Genomic DNA, 16050 nt, shown 5'->3' on the forward strand with positions numbered 1-16050 from the left:
AAAATTGATTCCACTCTATCTTAGAGTTTAAACCGAATGGGTGCAAAGTATGTAAACGGAAAATCCAACGTTGTTCCAATCTTAGTAGAAGGAGCTTCTTGTCTCCTCCTCCTGGATACCATTTCAATTGTTGAAGTACAATACATTTCAAGTTCTCAAAAGCGTGTCCTTCTTTATTGCAATGCACAGCAAGAGGAGCTGTAGTTGTTCTTGTAACAATATTACTTTTATGTTCACCCAATCTGGTAGATAATTTGCGGGATGTCTGACCAACGTATAATTTGTTACAGCTACATTGAATACAGTAAACTACCCAATCAGATACACAAGAATTGTTTTGATGTAAAAAATATTTTTTCTTAGTTTGAGGGTGAATAAATTCTGTAGTTTCAAGCATGATGGAACACATTGCACAATGTCCACATTTTATATGACCCAAAGCATTGCTTTGTGATGATACAGGTTGTCATAAAGCAGACGGCGCCAAAATTTCTTTCAAATTGCGTCCTCTGCTAAATGCCAGTCTTAGCTTACTGTTTTCAAAACCTGGTAGTGTCTGTATCACATGCCAATTAGATCTAATGATATTGGCAAACCTATGGGCTGTATTGGAATATGGTAACACACAGGTTAAAATGTCTTCATGTTCATTAACATTAATTTGTTTGGGTAAAAAAAGGTAATCCCGATTATTATATTTAGCACATTTATAAGCTTGCTGTATAATTTCTTTTGGATAACCTCTGTCCGTCAATCGTGAACTTAAGTCTTTAGCTTTCCTCTTAAATTCCGAAAGATTCGAACAGATAAGTCTAAACCGTAGAAATTGAGAAAACTGTAAGCTATTTTTTAATTTTTTAGGGTGACAGCTGTCATAATACAGAAGAGTATTTCTATCTGTTTCTTTTCGATGGACTGTAGTATTAAACATTCTATCCTGCTTCGTAATAGAGACGTCCAGAAAAGAAATGGTATGTGTACTGTATTGCATGGTGAATTTTAAAGATGTATGGCAGCTGTTCAAAAAGACCACAAAATCCTCTAATTCTTCTTTCTTGCCACTCCAAAGACAAAAGACGTCATCAATAAATCTAAGCCATAGTTTCACTTTGTTAAACCAGGGCGATCCATAGATAAAATATTCCTCAAAGTTTGTAACAAACAAGTTAGCCACAGAGGGTGCGATAGTTACACCCATCGCTACCCCTGTGACTTGTTTAAAAAGTCTGTTTTCAAACTGAAAGAAGTTGTTTTTCAATGCTAGAGATGCCAAATCAATAACAAAGGAAGTAGGTATCCAACAATCCTCTCTGCGATCTAAAACATTTTCCAAGATTTTTAATGCTTCCTCCTGAGGAATCACTATATATAAACTGACCACATCTAAAGTCACCAGAAACCACTCATCTTCTGGACTGCTAATCTTTTCAAGATGTATTAAAAAATCTGAAAAGAAGAAACATTTAAATGAGAGTGTAGCCTGGAACAAAATAGAAACAGGCCTAGGAGGGTTGGAGTTGGATTCTAAACCCCAAACAATTTCTGCAGCCCCGACTGCCCAAACTGACTGTCGCGTCGGCTATCCCGCTGAAGGCAGTAGTGAGATGTGAATATGTGCACTGATGACCACGCCGCAGCCTAGCAGATTTCTTCAATAATGACTGATCTTAGATGAGCCACTGACTCAGCCATGGCTCTAATAATATGAGCCGTGACATGGCCCTCTATAGTCAGTCCAACTCGGACAAAAGCGAAGGAGATGCAATCTGCTAGCCAATTAGAAATGGTGCGGTTCCCGACAGCAACTCCCCTCTATTGGCATTAAGAGAAATAAACAACTGGGCGGACTGTCTGTGGGGGCTCGTCCGCTCCACTTAAAAAGCCAGCGCTCTTTTGCAGTCCAAAGTGTGCAGCTTGCTTTGGCCAGGGCTTGTATGAGGAGGGGAAAAGAATGTTGGCAAGACAATTGACTGGATCAGATGGTACTCCGATACCACCATCGGTAAGAACTTTGGGTGCGGAGGACTACTCTGTTATGATGAAATTGAAGGAAGGCACTTGAACTACTAGAGCCTGAAGCTCACCGATCCGATGAGCTGAAGGAACAGCCACCAAGAAAACGACCTTCCAGGTCAAATACTTCAGATGGCAGGAATCCCGTGGCTCGAAAGGAGCTGTCATCAGCTGGATGAGAACGACATTGAGATCCCATGAACAGAAGCATAGGAGCCAACTTTTCAAAATCATTGGGGGTGATAAGCCCAACGGAAATAACGCCCCTGGACACATACAAGGAATTCTCTCAATATTGGGGGTGCGCAAACACCCACAGCACCCACAGAGTCGGCTCCAATGGACAAAAGTTAACATGTCATGAAGCGGACAACTAAAGGCTGTCCAGAGATAGGCTGACCGTCTATACAATGATGATAAGCACGTATTGCACTAAAATGAACAATTACTGAATTAGACTTGAGACCAGACTCAGACAGGTGTAGAGGGACTCAAGCAAGGTTTGTATAGGAGAAAAGTGAGGATCTAGGGCCTTGCTGGCACACCATATGGCAAATCTCTTCCATTAAAAAGAATAACACCTCTTCGTGGAATCCTTTCTGGAAGTAAGCAAGACACTCTCTGAAAGACCGAAAGAGACGAAATCCACACTTTCAACATCCAGGCCGTGAGAGCCAGGAATTGAAGATTGGGATGGAGAAGTGTCCCCTCGTTCTGTGTAATGAGAGCTGGAAAATATTCCAATCTCCAGGGTTCTTCGGAGAACAACTCCAGAAGAAGAGGGAATCATGTCTGACGCAGCTAGAAGGGAGCGATCAGAATCATGGCTCCATGATCTGGCTTGAGTATCAGCAAGTCTTTCCCACCAGAAGAATGGGGGGATATGCATACAGAAGGCCTGTCCCCCAATGAAGGAGAAAAGGCATCCGATGCTAAACTGCCATGGGCCTGCAGGCTGAAACAGAACTGAGGAACTTTGTGATTGAACTAAGTGGCAAAAGATCCACTGAGGGGGTGCCTCACTCTCGGAAGATCTGTCGAGCTACAGTTATGCTCAACGACCACTCGTGCGGCTGCATTATCCTGCTCAGCCTGTCGGCCAGACTGTTGTTTACGCCAGCTAGATAAATTGCTTGGAGAAACATGCCATGTTGGCGAGCCCACAGCCACATATACACGGCGTCCTGACACAGAGGGAGAGATCCAGTACCCCTTTGATGTCGAGATAGACATCGCAACCCGATAGTCTGTTTGAATTAGAAGAATTTGGTTGGATAGCCAATCACTGAAAACCGTTAGAACGTTCCAGATCGCTCACAACTCCAGGAGATCAATCTGGAGACACTTTTCCTAAAGGGACCAAGGTCCTTGAGTATGGAGCCCATCTAGATGTGCTCCCCACCCCAGAGGGATGGAACTGTCGTCAGCACGTTTTATAGCTGAGGAAGTTGGAATGGACGCCCCAGGACCAAATTGGAGTGAATTGACCACCACTGAAGGGAATTCCGAAAACTGGCGGACAGTTGGGTCACATCCTCTATATTCCCTGAAGCTTGATACCACTGGGACGCTAGGATCCACTGAGCGGATGTCATGTGTAAACGTGCCATGGGAGTTACATGAACTGTGGAAGCCATGTGCCTTAGAAGCAGTGCTTTTTTTGTACCGGTACGCAACGGTACGGCGTACCGGCACCTTTTTTCACTGGTCCAGTGATTCTCCTCCCTCCCCTGCCCTCCCCTTGCCAGCGATTCTCCTCCTTCCCCTCTCCCATGTCAAACTTCCTTCCACTCACTGTCTCTAAAAAGTTGCAGCGGCGAACTGGTGGGCGGCGCTAGTAAAGGCATCAAGCTCCTCCGTTGTCCTTCGCTTCCCTGCCGTCTCAGCGTGCGTCCCGCCCCCCTCTGATGTCATTTCCTTTCAGTGAGGGCGGGCGGGACGCACGCTGAGACGGCAGGGAAGCGAAGGACAATGGAGGAGCTTGATGCCTTTACTAGCGCCGCCCACCAGTTCGCCGCTGCGACTTTGTTAGAGACAGTGAGTGGAAGGAAGTTTGACATGGGAGAGGGGAAGGAGGAGAATCGCTGGCAAGGGGAGGGCAGGGGAGGGAGGAGAATCACTGGACATTGGAGAGGGGAGGGAGGAGAATCGCTGGCCATGGGAGAGGGGAGGGAGGAGAATCGCTGGGCAGGGGAGGGAGGAGAATTGTTGGCCATGGGAGAGGGGAGGGAGGAGAATTGTTGGCCATGGGAGAGGGGAGGGAGGAGAATCGCTGGACATGGGTGGATGGCAGGGGGGACGGGGGAGTCGCTGGCCATGGGAGAGGGGATGGCAGGAGAGGGAGGAGAATCACTGGCCATGGGAGAGATGAGGGAGGAGAATTGCTGGCTATGGGAGAGGGGAGGGCAGGGGAGAGAGGAGCTAGCTATGGGAGAGGGGAGGGCAGGGGAGAGAGGAGAATCACTGGCCATGGGAGAGGGGAGGGAGGAGAATCGCTGGCCGTGGGAGAGGGGAGGGAGGAGAATCGCTGGACATGGGAGAGGGGAGGGAGGAGAATCACTGGACATGGGAGAGGGGAGGGCAGGGGAGGGAGGAGAATTGCTGGACATGGGTGGATGGCAGAGGGAACGGGGGTCGCTGGACATGGGTGGAGGGCAGGGGGACAGGAGGGTCGCTGGACATGGGTGGATGGCAGGGGAGACAGGGGGGTTGCTGGACATAGGTGAATGGCAGGGGGACAGGAGGGTCGTTGGACATGGATGGATGGAGGGGAGGGCAGGGAAGAGGAGGGCTGCTAGACATGGGTGGATGGAGGAGAGGGAAGGGAGATAGAAGAAATGCTGGACATGGATGGAGGCGAGGGAAAAGGAAGAGAGGAGAAAAACTGCACATGGATGTAGAAAATAGGCAGAAGCTGGATCCACTGGACAGTCAAGTCTGCAGAGGACCTAGCTTTTTACTTACGGATGTAGGGCAAGAAATGAAGAAGAAAGGTGGAAAGTAAAGAAATAAATGAAAAGGAAGCCCTAGAAAGGGAATTAAGAGAACAAATAGAGAGCAGCAGAATCAGAGACTAGGACCAATATGGATAGAAAAACAAAATCACCAGACAACAAAGGTAGAAAAAATCATTTTATTTTCATTTTAGTGTTTGGAATATGTCCAATTTGAGAATTTACATCTGTTGTCTTATTTTGCACTGGGTATACTGGAGCTGTAACAGCTTATAGAAATTATTTATAATGAAAACAAATCACGTTATTTTTTTCACCCATACTAGTTTATTTTCAATGATGTCTGTTTATATGCGCTATGGCTGGTATAAGGGGTGTGGCTATAATAGGGGTGGAGTCATATGTGGTGACTCTGCCCACAATGAGTACCGGCACCTTTTTTTCTACAAAAAAAGCACTGCTTAGAAGTCTCAATATTTACTGAGCTGTAATCTGTTGAGACGGCCAATCATCGGGATAAGGGAACACATGCACTCCCAGTCTACGTAGAGACGCTGCAACAACAGCCAGGCACTAGGAAAAATACTCTGGACGCAAACTGGGTATAAGCATCCTGTAAGTCCAGGGAGCATAGCCAATCGGTTTCCTGAATTATGGGAAGAGTGCCCAGGGAAAGCATCCTAAACCAAATATCTGTTCAGGCCCCTTATGTCTATGATGGGACGCACCTCCCTGTTTTCTCTCCCACAAGGAAGTACCTGGAATAGAATCCCAGCCCTTCTTGCCATTTTTATGGTGGCTATGCTGAATTGGAGTCAGTTAAAAACCTGCCCCTGGTTTTTGCTGAGGAGCTGCAGGGGCCCGCTTAGGCGCACGCTGTTGACTAGAACAAGCGTGCTGTGGCAGAGCCTGAACCAGCTGTCGAGAAGCAGGAGTATACGTACGACCCCTTGAGGCGTAAGGAAAACTTCTCTTCCCATTAAAGAACTTCCGAGATGAGGAAGTGGATGCACACAATATCTGCAATTTTCTGCTGAGTCCTCTCCTCCAGGTTAGAGGTACGCAGCCATGAGAGTCTGCGCATCACTATACCCAGAGCAGAAATCTAGATGTCACATTGCAAGTGTCGAAAATGCCCCTGGACAGGAACCTGCGACACACCGTGTGCTGCCTGACCACCTGGTGAAAAGGTTTAGCCTGCTCCGGTGGGAGTGCTCGAAAAGATCTGGTAGGGTTCGATTTTGGATGCGATCATGCCAGCCTGGTACGCCGTTCTCCCAAAAGAGGCTAAGGATGTATGCTCTGGCCCCGGGGGCACCGAAGCAAGTTTCCAGAACTCCTATCTGTTCTGAGGGCAGAATCCACCACCGCCGAATCATAAGGTAACTGAGGCCTAATGAAACTGGGCTCCCCGTGGATCCGATACTGGGATTCAGTCTTCTTGTATCATGAAAAGGAACTGTGGTAGAAGACTTAGGTGGAGATGGATAGTCCAAGATCTCGAGCATCTGGGCCCTGGGCTGACTCACAATCTCCACAAGGAAAGGAATGGCCTCAGACAAAAAATGAAAAAGACAAAGTCTCCGGAGAGAAGAGCTGCTGGTAGGTGAGGAAGTCGAGACAGAAGATCTAGAGAATCCTCAGCAGAGGAAACTCCATGACCTTCATGTTCATCAGATGAGTATAAGTGAGAGTGGGATGTTTGACCACGGAAATTCAAATCCTGGAGACAAGAATCTTTAAAAACTTGTTTATTGATGAAAAGAGTCTTTTCATCAATAAACAAGTTTTTAAAGATTCTTGTCTCCAGGATTTGAATTTCCGTGGTCAAACATCCCACTCTCACTTATACTTGTGTTTTCCCGTGGGGAGTTCGAGTTCTCCGCTTCGCTGCGGATTCTTTTGTTCATCAGATGAGCCATCATTGGATTGAGCTAACAACTCAGACAGAGCAGCTCAGATCCAAATCCGTCCGACATGGAGGCACGGTAACCTCGATGACGGGGTCGAGAAGTTAACTCCCCAGGCGACTCAAGTGAAGGAGAATCGACCCAGGAGGCTGCCGACACCAATACCGGAGGCAGTACCGGTGCAGGGGATCTGATCCCAGGCGAAAAGCTAGGTGCCGCAGGAGCCGCTAGCACCAATGGCACCCATGGTATCGAAGCCGAAGGCAGAATCTGCAAATGCTGGGGAATTGATACCAGACTGCCAGATGACCTGCGTGTCCATTAACAGAGATGAGACCGATGGTACCCTTGGCACCCATGGTACCCATGGCACCCATGATACCTGGTACCGATGGGTACCGACGTCCGGTGCCAGGATACCTCCATAACAGAGGGAGCAAAGCTCTCGGCACCGATGGTACCGACATCCGGTGCCAGGACACCTCCATAACAGAGGGTCCGGTGCCAGGATACCTCCATAACAGAGGGAGCAAAGCTCTCAGCACCGATGGCACCGATAGTACCGACGTCCGGGTTTGACATCGCCGGGTGTGTTTTTCTGCGATAATGGAAAAAATTATCAGCGATCTCAAACCTGGCGAAATCCAAGGCATTTGGCCATGGGAGGAGCCAGCATTTGTAGTGCACTGGTCCCCCTCACCTTCCAGGACACCAACCTGGCACCAACCCTTTAAAGAGGTTGTTCCAATTTTTGCTCTTTCGAGAAATCCCAGTTTAAGAAATCATTTAGTCCCATCTTCTCTTCCAATGATCAGAGATAATTCAATTCACAAATTTGGTGGACACAGACCGTGCAATTCTTGCACAGTTTGTGCCCACTCTCTTCAGTTAGATTTATTCATACACCCCACCACAGGTAGAAAATATGAGTTGAGATTTGATAGTGATTGTAATTCTGAAAATGTTATTTATATGATTTTATGCCCTTGCAATATGATTTATATTGGCAAGACTAAAAGGAAAATAAAAACTCGGATAATTGAACACCGCAGCTGTATCAGGAGGCAGATAAAATCAGCTCCACTAGTTGAACATTGGATTGATGCTGAACACAGCATTGATGATTTAAAATTTTTTGTGTTGCAGCTCATTAAACAAAATCCCCGTGGTGGAAATATTGATCAGAAACTATTAAGAGCAGAACAACGTGCTATATATCAAGCCGAATGTGTAGCTCCAAAAGGTCTTAATAAGGAAATTGAATATCTACGTTTTCTCTGAAAAATCTTTCCACTATTCTTTTCATTTATTTTTAGCTATTAGCCTGTATATATATATATATTTTTTTTTTTTATTCATATCCCTACGTTACGACCAGTATCAATTTTTACTATCTTTACCAGATCATCAATTACTTTATAGTAGTATTTCTTAATTATGTGTATCCAAATATCTAAACGGAGTATATGACCAAATCTTTTATTAATTGATTAATGTAATTATATAATAATTCAGGTATCTACACAAAAAATATATTTTGTTTGAGGGGGCAGTTATTTCTAAGGGACACTATTTACCCCTCTTTTTTCTTATTATTTTTATTTTTCATTATTTTTATTTTTTATTATTACTATTTCCTCCTCTCATTTTCTCCATTATTATTTTTTCATTAGCGAAGAGAGACCGTTTTTTTCAATTTATAAAGATATTCAATGGAATATAATTGGTCTCAGTTTGCCCGTTTACCTCATTTTGTTTTTATCACATTATGATCACTTAACTAACGTTCGTTTTCATGTTCTTTATTAAACTTCCTTATTGCACATTAGCTATTGATTTAATGTCTTTTCTTGAATGTTCTTATATAAGCAGTTAGTTCATGTTTTTTTGTCGGCCATTAGTTTTGGTATTCATACATAATTCTTATTTAATTGATTTTTAAGTATTTCTTGATTAAATATCTGGTTACTACTTTATTATCTTAACTAATCGCTACCTCCGGAACATGTATTCACCATTTTGTCGAGCCTTTTAAAGTCGGATTAATTTTAGTCAATTAGTCTTCCTTATTTTTATGACTCTTGAGCATTCTATCTAATGGCTTCTTAAATAATTGTTTGACATAACGATCACTCAGCATTTTCATTAATTTCACTCACCAGCTTCCATAATAATTGTTTGATATAACTGTCACTTGCATTCCATTAGTCAGTATACCTGTCAATCTTTATTTTGAAATTTTACGTATCCTATCAATGGAATCCACGTTTCATTACAGCGCTATTTAGATTGGGTGAATTTTGGCGCCAACGTTTTCAATACTATTTCAAATTGAACCTGTTGGTACGAGGCTATACTTTTATTTCATTTTACTCAGGTAAGGTATTCTTCATTTTATTTTCATTTCTATTTTTGATTTCATCTAGCCCACCATGACTGCCTGATACAGCATCACTGATATATCTTTCAGTCTGTTTTTACTTTGATAATTTTACAATTATACGCTTAACATTTCCTTTACATTTCTGTTAGTACCCTTGACGCTTTTTACCGTGAGGGATGTGTATATGTATATTTATTTATATCTCACACGTCAGTATTGGGTGAATTTTGGCGCCAACTTTTTCAAATTGAATCTGTTGATACTCTTTATTTTACTCAGGTAAGGCAATTTTTATTTTTATTTTAATTTTATTAAGTCCACTATGACTGCCTGATACAGCATCACCGATATATCTTTTAGTTCGTTTCTATTTTGATAATTTGACAATTATAAGCGTAACATTTCCTTTACATTTCCGTTAGTATCCTTGGCGCTTCTACCGTTAGGGAAGTGTATATATATATTTATTTATATCTCACACGTCAGTATATTTGAGATATATCATTACTATTGTTGACACGCAGTCCTTTTTTCTTTTCTCTTTTTTCTATTTTTCTCATCACTCCTTGCGGAGTGTGAGCGTTATCTTTCCTTTTTTTTGATCGCTAGGCCCTTAATATATGTCCGGATTGTATGGCTTTTTTGAGATCGTTATTTTGTGATATTATTATTATTAAAATTATTTATATACACTTTTTAGACTTAAATAGATATTTGGATATACATTTTTAAATTTAAATCTTTAATTTCATGATTTTGTATAGACATTGGTTTTATATCTCATTCCCAATCATGCGTCGCCAACTTATGATTTATTTTTCTTATTTATTTTCCAAATATTTTATTAATTTTCAAAGAATACAAACAACAGGAAAACAATGATGGAAAATCCTAGGAAGCAAGAAACACAACAGGTGGGAAAGGAAGAAAAAAAAAAAGAGAAAGGAAAGAAGAGAAAAAATGAGGGGAAAGCATCCAGGTGTTTAACAAATAAGTCCTTTGTACTGGTTTAAGGTGTGGCCTGAATAGTTTGGAGGTAGTTGTCCAAAATAGACCAAATTTTTTTCTTAGATACTATCATCCGACTTTTCGCAGCCATGGCGAGCTCAAACTTCTGATGCTGCAGGACTGTATTCCACCAGAAATGAATATTCAGCAACTGTGCGTTTTTCCAGTTTTGCAAAATATGCCGTTGAGCAATAGTGAGGAGAATGTCCAATAGTTTTGATTGCGGGGAGGTCAAATCAAAAGTTGCATGAACGGACTTAAAAATTACAATTGAATAAGTCAGGTCATCAGTTATGGGCAAAAGTTTTTGTATAATATTCCAAACAGCCTTCCAGAATTGAAAGATCGGAGGACACTCATATAGCATATGAGAGAAAGTACCCACTTGCAGCAAACAGTGCCAACATTTGTCTGATGAGCTCAGGCCAGCAGTAGCAAGTTTTCGAGGAGTCCAATTGGTTTTATGATATAAAAAAAACATAGACTGCAAAACCGCTGCAGAGGAAAGAGGTTTCATAACTTTAGACCAGAAACAGAACCACATATTTTCATCTACCACAGACTCTGTATCAAGCTGCCAATTATGTTGAAGGGCAGTATTGAAGTTGTGTGTTGCGTTAATAAAAATTTTATAAATAGATGAAGCTGTGTGCCCAGCTAATACTAGTGTCTGGGCGTTGGCAAATAAAGAAGGCAGCTGAGATGACAATGATGCCAGCTCAACAGATGCCTTCACACTATGAGTAAGTTGCATCCATTGAAAGAACATAGTAGGAGGTAGAGAAAATTTGGATACCACCTCAGAAAAGGACCAAAAACTATTATCAGCATTAACAATATCAGACAGATAGAAGACTCCCTTATCTCAAACCCGGTGAAATCCAAGGCATTTGGCCGTGGGAGGAGCCAGCATTTGTAGTGCACTGGTCCCCCTCACCTTCCAGGACACCAACCTGGCACCCTATGGGGCACTTAAAACATCTTTTATAAACAACCAAATTTGCTTCCAGGTGCTTAGAACCCTTCTCTTGTGTGCTGAGTCCCCCAAATCCCCCCCCCCCAAACCCACTGCCCATAAGTGCACACCATTACCCTAGCCCTAAGGGCTGAAGGGGGGGCACCTACATGTGGGTACAGTGGGTTTTGGGGGGTTTGGGAGGGCTCAACATTACCCACCACAAGTGGAACAGGTGGGGGGGGGGGATGGGCCTGGGTCTGCCTTTCTGCAGTCCACTGCAACCAACAACTGTTCCAGGGACCTGCATACTGCTGTCAGGGTGCTGGGTATGACATTTGAGGCTGGCATACAGGCTGGCAAAAAGGTTTTGTTTTCAATATTTTTAGTGTGGGAGGGGGTTGGCAACCACTGGAGGAGTATGGGGAGGTCATCCCCCATTCCCTCCGGTGGTCATCTGATCAGTTGGGGCACTTTTTTGAGGCTTGGTCGTAAAAAAAAAAGGACCAAGTAAACCCGGCGAAATACTGATTATTGCCGGGTTTTATTTTTCCATTATCGGCGAAAGCCGCCATCTGGTAGCCACGCCCACACCCGCCCATGTCCCGCCTTCACTTAGCCACCGACACGCCCCCTTGAACCTTCGCCGGCGAAGCGAAGGGAAAGCAGCGATGCTGTCAAAACGGAAGCTTTCGATTATACGGATTTCGCCGCTTTTGCGAAATCGCCGGCCATCTCCTGATTTATGGCTGGCGATCACTTTCGAAAATAAGCTGGTCTGTGTCTCTGTTGAGGACAGTCTCATAAATAAAGTTTTCAGTTGAAAATCTGGGCTGGAGAGATTAAGTTCTACTTTACCACTTATGCACCTAAATGCAATACCACTTGTATTTCTCTATCCGGAAATGGCGATCGCCATTACCGTATAATGTAAGCCACATTGAGCTTGCAAATTGGTGGGAAAATGTGGGATACAAATGCAACAAATCAAACATATAAACGGCAAGTGACCGACTCACCTGCAAATGCGCAGTACAGACTTCCCTCTCTGTCCCGCCCTCGCGTCAAGACATCATGACGTCAGAGGGTGGAACAGAGAGGGAAACGGAGTCGGACTGTCGGATGCCGCTGCTGCCGCCTGTAAATGAACATCGTGCGAACCAACCTCCACCCTCCCCCCGCCACTCCCGTCCCCCTCCGTATCGGGCCCCCTGCAATGACCTGACAGCGCCTCTCACCTCCGTGTGGATCTGCTGCTGCCTGTAGAGCTTTCACACAGAGGTGAGAGGCGCTGTCAGGTCAGTGCAGGGGGCCCAGCACCATAGGCGCCCGGTATAAGAGGCTTGGGGAGGCTACGTCTCCCCAGCCCAACTGCTGCCCCCACCCCACGAGCTGCAGGCATCCCCCATTGCCCCCCACCCCGCGAGCTGCAGGCTTCTCCGCTCCCCAGTCGCCAATCATCTCCCGTCTGCCCTCAGCTGCCCGATAGCCCTCGTTTCCTTCCTGCCCTCGCCCTACCTTTAAATATTGTAATTTTCCTCGAGCGGGCGGCACTGGCATTGCAAGCAGCAACAGACTCCAGCCTTCCCTCGCATGGCTCCGCCCTCTTCTGACGTATTTCCTGTTTCCACGAGGGCAGAACCATGCGAGAGAAGCTGAAGCCTGCTGCTGCTTGCAATGCCGGTGCCGCCCGCTCAAGGAAAATTACAATATTTTAAGGTAGGGCAAGGGCAGGAAGGAAACGAGGGCTATCGAGCAGCTGAGGGCAGACGTTTGATGATTGACGACCTGGGGAGCGGGGAGTGGGGGGGGGGGCTGGAAGAAGGCAGGAAATGGCTGTCAGAAGGGAGATGGTTAACATGAGTGGCTGGAGGGGAGGGCAGGGGGGAGAGGAGGGTTGCTGGACATGGTGGATGGAGGGGAGGGCAGGGGAGAGGAGAGTTGCTGGACATGGGTGGATGGAGGGGAGAGGAGGGTTGCTGGACATGGGAGGATGGAGGGGAGAGCAGGGTTGCTGGAAATGGGAGGATGGGGAGGGCAGGGGAAAGGAGAGTTGCTGGACATGGGTGGATGGAGGGGAGACGAGGGTTGCTGGACATGGATGGAGGGGAGGGAAGAGTGAGGAAGGAGATGAGATGAGGGAAAAGGAAGAGAGAAAAACTGCACATGGAGGAAGAAAATAGGCAGAAGCTGGATCCACTGGACAGTCAAGTCTGTGGAGGACCCAGCTTTTACTTACGGATATAGGGCAAGAAATAAAGAAGAAAGGCGGAAAGTAAAGAAATAAATGGAAAGGAAGCCCTGGGAACGGAGTTAAGAGGACAGATAACAGCAGAATCGGATACTGGGCCAGCATGATCAGAAAAACAAAGTCACCAGACGACAAAGGTAGAAAAGATCATTTTATTTTCATTATAGTGTTTGGAATATGTCCACTTTGAGAATTAGGTGCTCAACATTAAAAGTTTATATTTATTTACTTATTTATGGCATTTTATTCCACATTAAACATGAATTAGGGTGTTTTGTGGCTCTACATATTATGATCCCTTGTTTCATATTGTTGATGGTCTGCATTTTCCGTATGGGTGGTATATTGGTGTATTAGGTTCTGCCCAGTGTAATATTTATGGTACAGTAAGGTCCTGAGTGTGTTTTTGCACAAATTTGTGCATAGTGTTTTGCAGTTGAGCAACTGTGGCTAGTATATGCTTTGAGCAACCACTTTATTCTTTGACATATGATACATATCTAATATCTAAATTTAATAAAAGGTATTAATTGTGACTTATTTTTATTTATTTTTTCTGTGGGTTATCAGACAATTATGGATTTAAGTTCCACCCCAACCCCGCCCCCTTTAGCCTCCTCAAACAATTGGGCCACCGATCGCCTATGCCCGGCACGGAGGGGGGAGGGAGTGGCAGCGAGGAGGGTAGCTGGACATGGGGGGAGGGCAGGGGGGAGAGGGCATGGTTGCTGGACATGGGGTGAGAGCAGGGCAGAGAGGAGGTTTGCTAGACATGGGAGGAGGGGGGAGGCCAAGGGAAAGAGAAGGGTTGCTGGATATGGGGGGGGGGGAGGCCAGGGGAGAGAGGAGGGCTGCAATACTCACCTGTTTTTACGGGCTTAACGGCTAGTTAGTAAATAAATAAGTTCAATGAAGAGAAATGTTCAGCCCATGGAGTTTTACCCTGTTAACTATTAAATTACTTGATCAATTTCCTTTGAAAACTGACCTAATGCTGCCTCCACCCTGTCTACATTCTTTCAGAAGCATAAAAAAACCCCAAATATTTTATTTTGCTTTTTCCATTTGTGAACCTTTCTTCATATGTAAAACTGTATGCATATGTATGTTGGACACATTACTGTTACATATCACTCTTTCAGGCAGTCCATCCTTGGAATCTGTAGTTTGTATCAGAGGCAATAGAGAGTGAACATGACTTACCCAGCTTCCCTGTTTAAGTACATAAGTATTGCCACACTGGGACAGACCAAAGGTCCATCAAGCCCAGCATCCTGTTTCCAACAGTGGCCAATCCAGGTCACAAATACCTGGCAAGATCCCCAAAACGTTCAATGTATTTTATGCTGCTTATCCCAGAAATAAGTTGTGGATTTTCCCCAAGTCCATTTTAATAATGGTCTATGGACTTTTCCTTTAGGAAGCTGTTCAAACATTTTTTAAACCCCGCTAAGCTAACCACCTTTACCACATTCTCTGGCAACAAATTCCAGGAGGGAGACTTTTTGGCCAGTTCTCTTTTTGAACTTGCATCTCAATTCTTTGTTTTGTTTTTAGTACCTAATACCACCACTGAACTCAGCACTTCAGATCCCATAATGCACCAGGATAGAGATGTCAGAAATCCAGGACTGGCTCAAAATGTCCCTCCTGGAACTGGGTAACTTGGCAGTTCTCCAGCTCTAACCATTAAGCCTGTGTATTGGACATGCGCAGGTTCATTTTTCAGCACACCTGCAAGAAAGGCCTTTTTTGGTCAAAAATGGACCGGGCGGTAATCGTTAGCATGCATCCAATGCCGATGACCACCCAGTTAGTGCCGTGCAATGGAAATTTTCTGGCACACATAAAAAATGAAATTACTACCAGGGCCACGCGGTAGCACCTCTGTTTATAAAAATAAAAAGTTTAAACTAAAAAGAAGTCCTTTGATTATCAAACATACCCAAGGTAGCATGTTTTGCCTACTTCAGAGCTGTATCAGGGGTCAACTGTAATACAGTATGAATATATTAGAAGCATAATAAAACCAATTTATATAAATAAAAGACTCATTAACACATGACATACATAATTCTAAAACTATAATAATGTGAAAACAAAACAATTCCAGCATGCAAAGTGTATGGGAACAAGTGTTGATATGAGCACAAACATGCATTCTAGGATGTCTGTTTAAATCAAATCTGATACAATAAAAATTAGAAAATATTGGGGATCTTTTACTAAGCTGGACATCTCTCTCTACATGGGTGTCGCTAACATTTAGCACATCCTAATCAGCACGCACTAAGGGGTATGTTTACTAAGGCGCATTAGTGTTTTTAACGCACCTATAATTAAAGTGTTTGTGTGGGGGGGAGGGGTGCTGTTAGACAGCAGAGTTAATTTGGAGGTTATGTATGGGTGCTTGGAGGATCATGGTAATTGGGGTTCTATGGCTCCGGGGGGGGGGGGGCACTATTAGGTTTTCTGCTCCAATGCAGAGAGAGCTAACCCTTCTATAACACCTCAGAGTTAGCAGTAAATGTCTCACTTTGTGCTCAGGTCATGTACCATTAAAAACCTCTCTACAT

This window comes from Microcaecilia unicolor, chromosome 3 (genome assembly GCF_901765095.1).
Source record: "Microcaecilia unicolor chromosome 3, aMicUni1.1, whole genome shotgun sequence".
In the NCBI taxonomy this organism is placed as follows: Eukaryota; Metazoa; Chordata; class Amphibia; order Gymnophiona; family Siphonopidae; genus Microcaecilia; species Microcaecilia unicolor.